The following is a 7807-nucleotide window of genomic DNA, read 5'->3' on the forward strand; positions in this document are numbered from 1 at the left end:
TATATTTGCTGATCTTGAGTATATATTTGAGTTGTGTATATAAGAAAAAGAGAAAGAGGGTATAAAACCTGCAATAGAACATTTGAGTACAATTTAATTTATTTTGGAGGAAATAATTTCCTGTGTTTAAGGTTTTAATTTCAATTAATTTTGGTTATTTTCCTTGGTTGGAAGTCAGATTTTAAAGCTGATTGATACATTTATTTCAGTTTGCATTTGTTTTGGGTTATTTACTTGTTTTGCCTTTATGTAGTGTCATCGACATATTCAACCGCATATCCTGTCAATTCCCCTAAAAATCATTCTACCCTATATAAATAAGCGTATTAACATCATGTGTGTGTGTGCCTTGCCTCTTACGAATATTTTGTCTTCTGATTAGATTCTGATTAACTTAGTGTACCTGCAATAATCATTTAAGCCCTAGTGAGTTATTGCTTATTTCCTCTGTGAGTTAACCCCTCTGCTTAAATCGCCTAACAGGGGTTACAGTCAGGATTGGCATATATGAGGTGCGATGCTTTTGTTCAATTTTTATTAAAAAAATTTTTATTAGAGGGGTTGCATCTTCCTGCATCGCTTTCAAATCAAGCCCTGTCTGAAACCATGCAATATAGCAAATAGTGCCAAATTAAGTTTTCTTATTTACTAAAGGAAAAAAGAAATACAATGCATGCACGCTACCCTGCTTGACTAATAAGATGAGAGACATGATTTTGGATCTCAATTTGTAAAAACTGGCAAAGCTTTGAATATCAATTTCAATTTATTTATGCATATTAATCATGTTTACCTGACACTTTCTCATATCCTTAGAGTACACAGCAATTTATCTGCAAAGTAGCTGAACGATAGACCTGACTGTTTGCCTATGGTGCAAGTCAAATAAGCAAAAAAAAAGTTATACCTAATCCTGATGTAGATAGAATGCGATAGAACTGTGTTGTTATTCTCTTCAGGAAACACCAAGACGATTATCTCTCTGCATGAAGGAATCACCCCTTGCTGGTATGAAAGATGATGTTCCACTCAGGATGAATAATGCAGCAACACTCACTTTATGAACTCATAGTACAGCACATATGAGATTAATATCTTAATTGGATTCATTATTCATTCTAATAATGGCAAGTTGTTGACGTTGTTGTTCAGGGGGGTCGATTCATCCTTTGCGACCTTTTGCCACTGCGATTCGATAAGAATATTTTGAGAAACCCTGCTTACTTGTTGTATTTCAGTAAATATCAGCCACATCCTCGTGCATTGGGGAATATGCATAACCTGCTGGAAATTTTAACTTAAGATCGTATGCATAATTGACACAAATGTTTCACCTTACCTATTGGTTAATTACCCTTGACTGTTGGCTGCAGTGTAATTAAGAGTGTCTTGTTTTCAGTCGCAGCCTCAGAATCTTAATGTGGAATAACACCGTGTAGAACATTTGACTTTCAAAGGGAGGGCAAGTTCTTCCATGCAACACCTGGTGCAAATAAGGGTCCTGATCTTCACTGCCCAATTAGTTATAAATCATTTTGTGGTTCAAGCTCTGGGGAATGTGCTTGAAATGGCTACATGCACATATTACATACAAAAGAATGAAGAATCTCATGCATTTGAGTTTTTACTTACAGTTGCTGAGATACCAAACTTATGACACCCCCATGAGACAACTAGCCCCAGTCTTCCTTATAAGCATTTTAAAAGCATTGGGATCATCAGTAATTAAAATGATTAAGGATGAATGGTAAAATGCTTGCATTTCAAAGCAGTCTAACCTCATATAACTTTTTTTTTTCTTTTTTTTTTTTTCTTTTCTTCTCCAAGAATTCAGTAAAAGACAGATTGGAGACGACAACACCGGTCTGATACTCTAATGTGAGATGTCATAGACACAAATGGATAAACCCCTCTAATGTGTTTTCAGGATATGAGTTACACTGCACAGATAATAAAAATTCAGACAAACCTAAGCTGATATCAGATATTTCTTTCACACTGTTTCGCCATGTAGTGTTCATTAATAAATATTAAATTGACTTATCTTCTAATGAACTCTCAACACTGAGTTTTTTTTATGGTTTTGTGATTGTGAGCTAAGTGGTTGAGCATATTTTTTGGTTGTCTGGCTGTCAGTGGTGGGAATTGTTCAGTGATTCTTTCTGCAGGTAACATTGTCACTTTTCACCACCTACTGGTGTAACTGTCTATGAGTTATTTGAAACATTCACTCAGCTGATTCGTCCAAAACACATTCATACAGGAATAAAACAAACGAGTGAGTCATTGAATCTTTCACTCAACTGATTCTTTCAAAAGTCATACTTCATTCAGGAATAAAACAAGTGACTGTTTGTATGAGTGCATCATTGAAACTTTCACTCAGCTGAATCATTCAAAAGTGCTTATTCATTCAGGAACAAAACGAGCGACTGTCTTTTAGGGCTGGTCCAAACACCATTTTATGAGCTTCGAAACTTCGGTAGTAATCAACACCGAATATTCGAAGCTTCAGAGGGAGGGGGCTGAACATTCTTCTCTCTAATAAAGGCAGGAATCACTGTGTGTCTGTCTTTCTGTTTGCATTTTTATTATGTTGAGAACAGGGTTGTGCTGGTGAGGAAATTTTCCAAGGGGTTAATCGACGTGTGACAACACGGATAATACCGGTATCACTGTGGGGGCAGGGGCATTCCCTCTTTTCCTCGCTTTCCTTCACTTTTAAATGGCTTGTAAAAGCGGAATGCACATTTTACTTTCACTTTCAAATAGCGGCAATTCGGCGTAAAGCAATTGTTTGTTTGAATTTTCCCTCTTTTCCTCGCTTTCCTTTGCTTTTAAATAATTTAAAAGCGTCATGAGCATTTTACTTTCACTTTCGAATTAGCGGCAATTCGGCATCAATTGCTTGAGTGCAACATCAAAATAAAACTTTTATTAACAAAACGATTAAAAATACACCATGCTATAGGATAGCCTATGCCTAATATAAAATAACAAATAACTTGCATAAAGTATAAATAGGTATACAAAACTGGAAATAAGTAAACATGTAGCCTATAATATATAACCAAATAAATAAACGTTGAACGTTTATTAGCGAAACGAATAAGAAAGCTTGGAGGCATGGCATACACCTTGATGTCAAATAAAATAAATAAATTACACAAAGTTTAAATGAAGTAAAAATCAGCAAACACTGTGGAACCAATTAAATAAGAAACAAATGTTTAAAAAAAAACTTCCAAAATCACCTTAGATAAACAGCAAAAGTCAACCGGCTTTTCAAAATCCAAAATATTGCCAAACAGGCACTTTTGCAATTCGTTTCGAAACTAAATCATCCGCCATCGTCTTGTCTGTCTCACGCTACTCTTCTTGTCAGTCAGCTCGACTCGCTGTTCTCACTGGATAAATTCAATCTGATCTGTGATGCGACTGTCGTTCGGCACGCTGCATCGAGCAGCCGCGTTCAGTTTTTAATTGCAGTGTCTTTTCTTTTTCTGAACTAATGATTTTTATTACTATAAAAAATCAAAACGACGATGGCTGGGCTACTGTAGATTTTTTTATGACTGCCGTATTCACAAGTATTTTCCAAGCAAATTAAGTGCACGTTTTTATCATGTGTAAAATTACTGATTAACATGGCGGATAAAGGCAGCTTGTTTTTTACACCAAAAATATACTATAGGTGTACTACTTACAGGTTTTTCAAACTTGATGTGCTGTTGTGGTAGGCCAGTTTCAAATCGCATATTTGGCACACTGCCTTTGTCTTGTCCTCACTCAATTTAAAGTGCTCCTACACAGCTGAGGTCTTTTTGTCTTCTTTTCCAGATGAACTGAATCATGACGTTCTATGGAGATAGAATTGTTGCTTAATTCCAAATAAATAGATTATGATCCACAAATAAATAGAATGAGATCCACAAATAAATCTTAAAGTTTCACAAACATGAATTAAATTCACAAATAAATAAAATGAGATTTGCAAATAAAAAACATATTCACAAATATATATTTGTCACAACCACAACTTTGCCTGGCATTTATTTGTGAATCGCGTCCTGTGCGTTTGTAGATAGCTGCACGCATCTGTGAATCTCCATAACGTTCACTCATGGAAGATTCATATTCAAGCGCGAATGAGAACCGATAGAATTGTTGCTTAATTCCAAATAAATAGATTATGATCCACAAATAAATCTTAAAGTTTCACAAACATGAATTAAATTCACAAATAAATAAAATGAGATTTGCAAATAAAAAACATATTCACAAATATATATTTATGTCACAACCACAACTTTGCCTGGCATTTATTTGTGAATCGCGTCCTGTGCATTTGCGAATTGTGAAACATTTCTTCCGTCAAGACGTGCTGACAATCCACAAATACGTGGACTCCACCCACCGTCTACTCAAGCCAATCAGATAACAGCCACATTCGCTGACCAATCGTAGCACGATCTCGGTATAGCCAATCACGTTTTGCTTTACAATCAAGGCGGTCTCGTCCTGAGATGACTTCATGCATCTGCATTGGCTCAAATAGGTCATATAAGGGCCATACAATGGGTACAGTAAAAGATGTTTAAAACTGGATTTCGTTAGACCTTTAGACTTTGTGAATATGTTTTTTATTTGCAAATCTCATTTTATTTATTTGTGAATTTAATTCATGTTTGTGAAACTTTAAGATTTATTTGTGGATCTCATTCTATTTATTTGTGGATCATAATCTATTTATTTGGAATTAAGCAACAATTCTATCTCCATAACGTTCACTCATGGAAGATTCATATTCAAGCGCGAATGAGAACCATTTCGCGGGGCATGCCAGGTGTTGAAAAAAAAAAAAAGAATATTGGAATCTCAAAATTGAAAATCTAATGCCAATCCACCCAATTCGAATAATTGAATATTCTGGTCAAGCCCTACTGTCTTTATGAGTGAGTTATTGAATCTTTCACTCAACTGAATCATTCAAAAGTGCTGTGTATTGCTCTGAAGCACAGCTGTTGCTTTGTTTAGCCAATTTTGTTGGTTGGCGAAGCGAAAAGCAGATTAGCAATTGTCAATATTGTGTCACTCAATAATAACTTCTTGTTAACAGACCTTGCAATCGTGCTGTTGATATAATAGCTTGAACTTGTAAATAATATTTTTAGCTAAACCCAAGCCTTCGATGACTAACTCACCACCATTTTCTCACAGTTTATGCTCTTGGCGGATGGAGTGGGCTCAAAATCTTGGTCTCAGACTTATGAGAAGTCGTTCAAATGTACTGCCCTATCCAGATTTCAACAGACGTGTAGCTCTTCAATAAGCTTCCCCGAAGAGGCCTCATCTCGTGTAATGCCGCCCTTATGGAGCAAGCTTCAGCATGGGCAATAACAGATAAGCTGCTGATTTTTCTGGAGTTACCCCCACCGCTGTAAACAGAAGGAGAGGCAACTGTTTTCTAAAGAGGCAGGAAGAAACAAGCACTGCTCTTAACGTGGCGTGCTGTGCTCTACAGACAGAGCTGTCTGAGCCCAGCACATGATTAATAGCACAGGAATGACTCATTCGATGTAACTGCTGGATTCATACATTTCCGAAAGAGTGGAATGAAACCAGATGCCAAACTTTATGGCGTTTTCTCAAACTACTGTCAAAAGTTTATTTTGTGTCAAGAGAAAAATGGAACTAACAGTACAATTTCTTGACTAAACTTAAAATTGTAGTTTTGTCATCAAATCTGCCATCATTGTAAAAGTTACCTATTATGTATTTGTAAAAAATCTAATTTTTTATGAACAATACATGTAAACGAAGAAAAGTGCTTGTTGTCTTAAACTATTGAAATCACTTGAACACTCATGAAAAATCTTAAAGGAATGATTCACCCAAAATTAAAATTAGTTGAAAATATACTCACCCTCGGGCCTTCCCAGATGTAAATGAGTTGAAGAAATTTACATAATTCCATAATTTGCTCACCAGTGGATACTCTGCAGTGAATGGGTGCCGTCAGAATGAGAGTCCAAATAGCTGATAAAAAAACATCACAATAATCCACAGGTTATCCACACCACTCCAGTCCACCAGTTAATGTCTTTTGAAGTGAAAAGTCCTCTATCCATAATATTGTTTCCTCCAGAGAAAAAGTCATCTTGTCTGAGGAAGCATTGTTATGGATTACAGACTCAGAATTAATGGTTTAAAGTTAAATAATGATGGATTTATTTCTTACAAATCAGCCTAAAAATAATAATTGTTAATAAAATTGAACAATAAACTAACAAACAGTTATGTAGCCATGTCAATTTTTTATTCCCCAGAGCATGTTGAGAATTTTTTTGCACAGTATTTACTTGATCTGAAAAGGATTTTACAGTGTGTTCCAAAATACACTTTTAACTAGAGGTGCACAGTGTACTCAAAGCAGTGTTACTTGAGAGAAAATCTACTGGACTCCTGTGAAAAACTGTTCTGGCAATGGTGAAAAATGAGGCTATTGTAAAACGCTAAAGTAAAATTCACTTCAAAACTGCAGTGGATTGAAATGTAGCAGTTTGTAGGTTGCATTTAACCTTATTTGAAATTGAACACAAAAACATAAATACTACACTTCGAAAACTGGTTCTAAGAGATCCAGCATCAGACGATAATGAAGAACTTGAACACACAGATCACAGGCTATCATGCCTGCTGAGTGGTGTCAGATGGACACTGCCATTGTTTAGAGTTCATCGTTATTCACAGTATAAACAGACAACTACCATTTCACCAGCAGTCAAAAGCAGGTCATTGAACACAGTTAAAGCTATTTAACAATGACCTTCAGTGACATTCTGTCAACCTGCACTGGAATAAACCTTCACCATGTAAATATTGTTTATCACTTAATCAGTCATGTGAGTTTCTGTCAAAAGAACCATAAGAAGTTGTTTATATTGTATTTGAGGTAAGCATAAGTTAAAAAAACGTGTGGTGTCATAAGGATTTCTATCATATACATGATGATGGTTAAAAAATGTGACCCTGGACCACAAAACCAGTCATAAGGGTACATTTTTTTAAATTGCGATTTATACATCATCTGAAAGCTGAATAAAAAAGCTTTACATTGATTAATTGTTTGTTAGGATAGGAAAATATTTGGCCGAGCTACAACTATTTGAAAATCTGGAATCTGAGGGTGCAAAAAAAAAAAAAAAACTGAGAAAATCGCCTTTAAAGCTGTCCAAATGAAATTCTTAGCCATGCATATTATTAATCAAAAATTAAGTTTTGATATATTTACAGTAGGAAATTTACAAAATATCTTCATGGAACATGATATACTTAATATCCTAATGATTTTTGACATAAAAGAAAAATCGATAATTTTGACACATACAATGTATTTTTGGCTATTGCTACAAATATACCCCAGCGACTTAAAGGGGTCATATGATGCGATTTCAATTTTTACTTTCTCTTTGGAGTGTTACAAGCTCTTGGTGCATAAAGATCTGTAAAGTTGCAAAGACTAAAGTCTCAAATCCAAAGAGATATTCTTTATAAAAGTTAAGAGTCAGCCACGCCTACCTAAAACGGCTCGTTCTAACACGCCCCCACATGTCTACATCACGATGTGGGAAGATTTGCATAATGCCGCCCAAATGTTCACGCAAAGAAAGAAGGCGTAACTTTTATTCTCGCTGTAGTATTGTTGCAGCCGCCGCCATGTCGTGAAGGCGCTGTGTGCTTCGTTGTGAAAGCGAAACTACTTTGCTTGGCCTTCCAAAAAAGGACGATATCCGCCTCGTCATGC

The 7807-nt window shown here is 35.6% G+C and overlaps 1 long non-coding RNA gene across 1 annotated transcript; it reads left to right on the top strand.

Annotated features, from left to right (window-relative positions):
* Positions 1–249: 249 nt before the first annotated feature.
* On the top strand, positions 250–6555 carry LOC107571712 (uncharacterized). The gene is made up of 3 exons (XR_001607228.1): positions 250–323; positions 5824–5827; positions 6545–6555. It is a non-coding gene; the product is annotated as an uncharacterized lncRNA (long non-coding RNA).
* The last annotated feature ends 1252 nt before the right edge of the window (positions 6556–7807 follow it).

This window comes from Sinocyclocheilus grahami, unplaced genomic scaffold, assembly GCF_001515645.1.
Source record: "Sinocyclocheilus grahami isolate Dianchi unplaced genomic scaffold, SAMN03320097.WGS_v1.1 scaffold1639.1, whole genome shotgun sequence".
NCBI classification, from domain to species: Eukaryota; Metazoa; Chordata; class Actinopteri; order Cypriniformes; family Cyprinidae; genus Sinocyclocheilus; species Sinocyclocheilus grahami.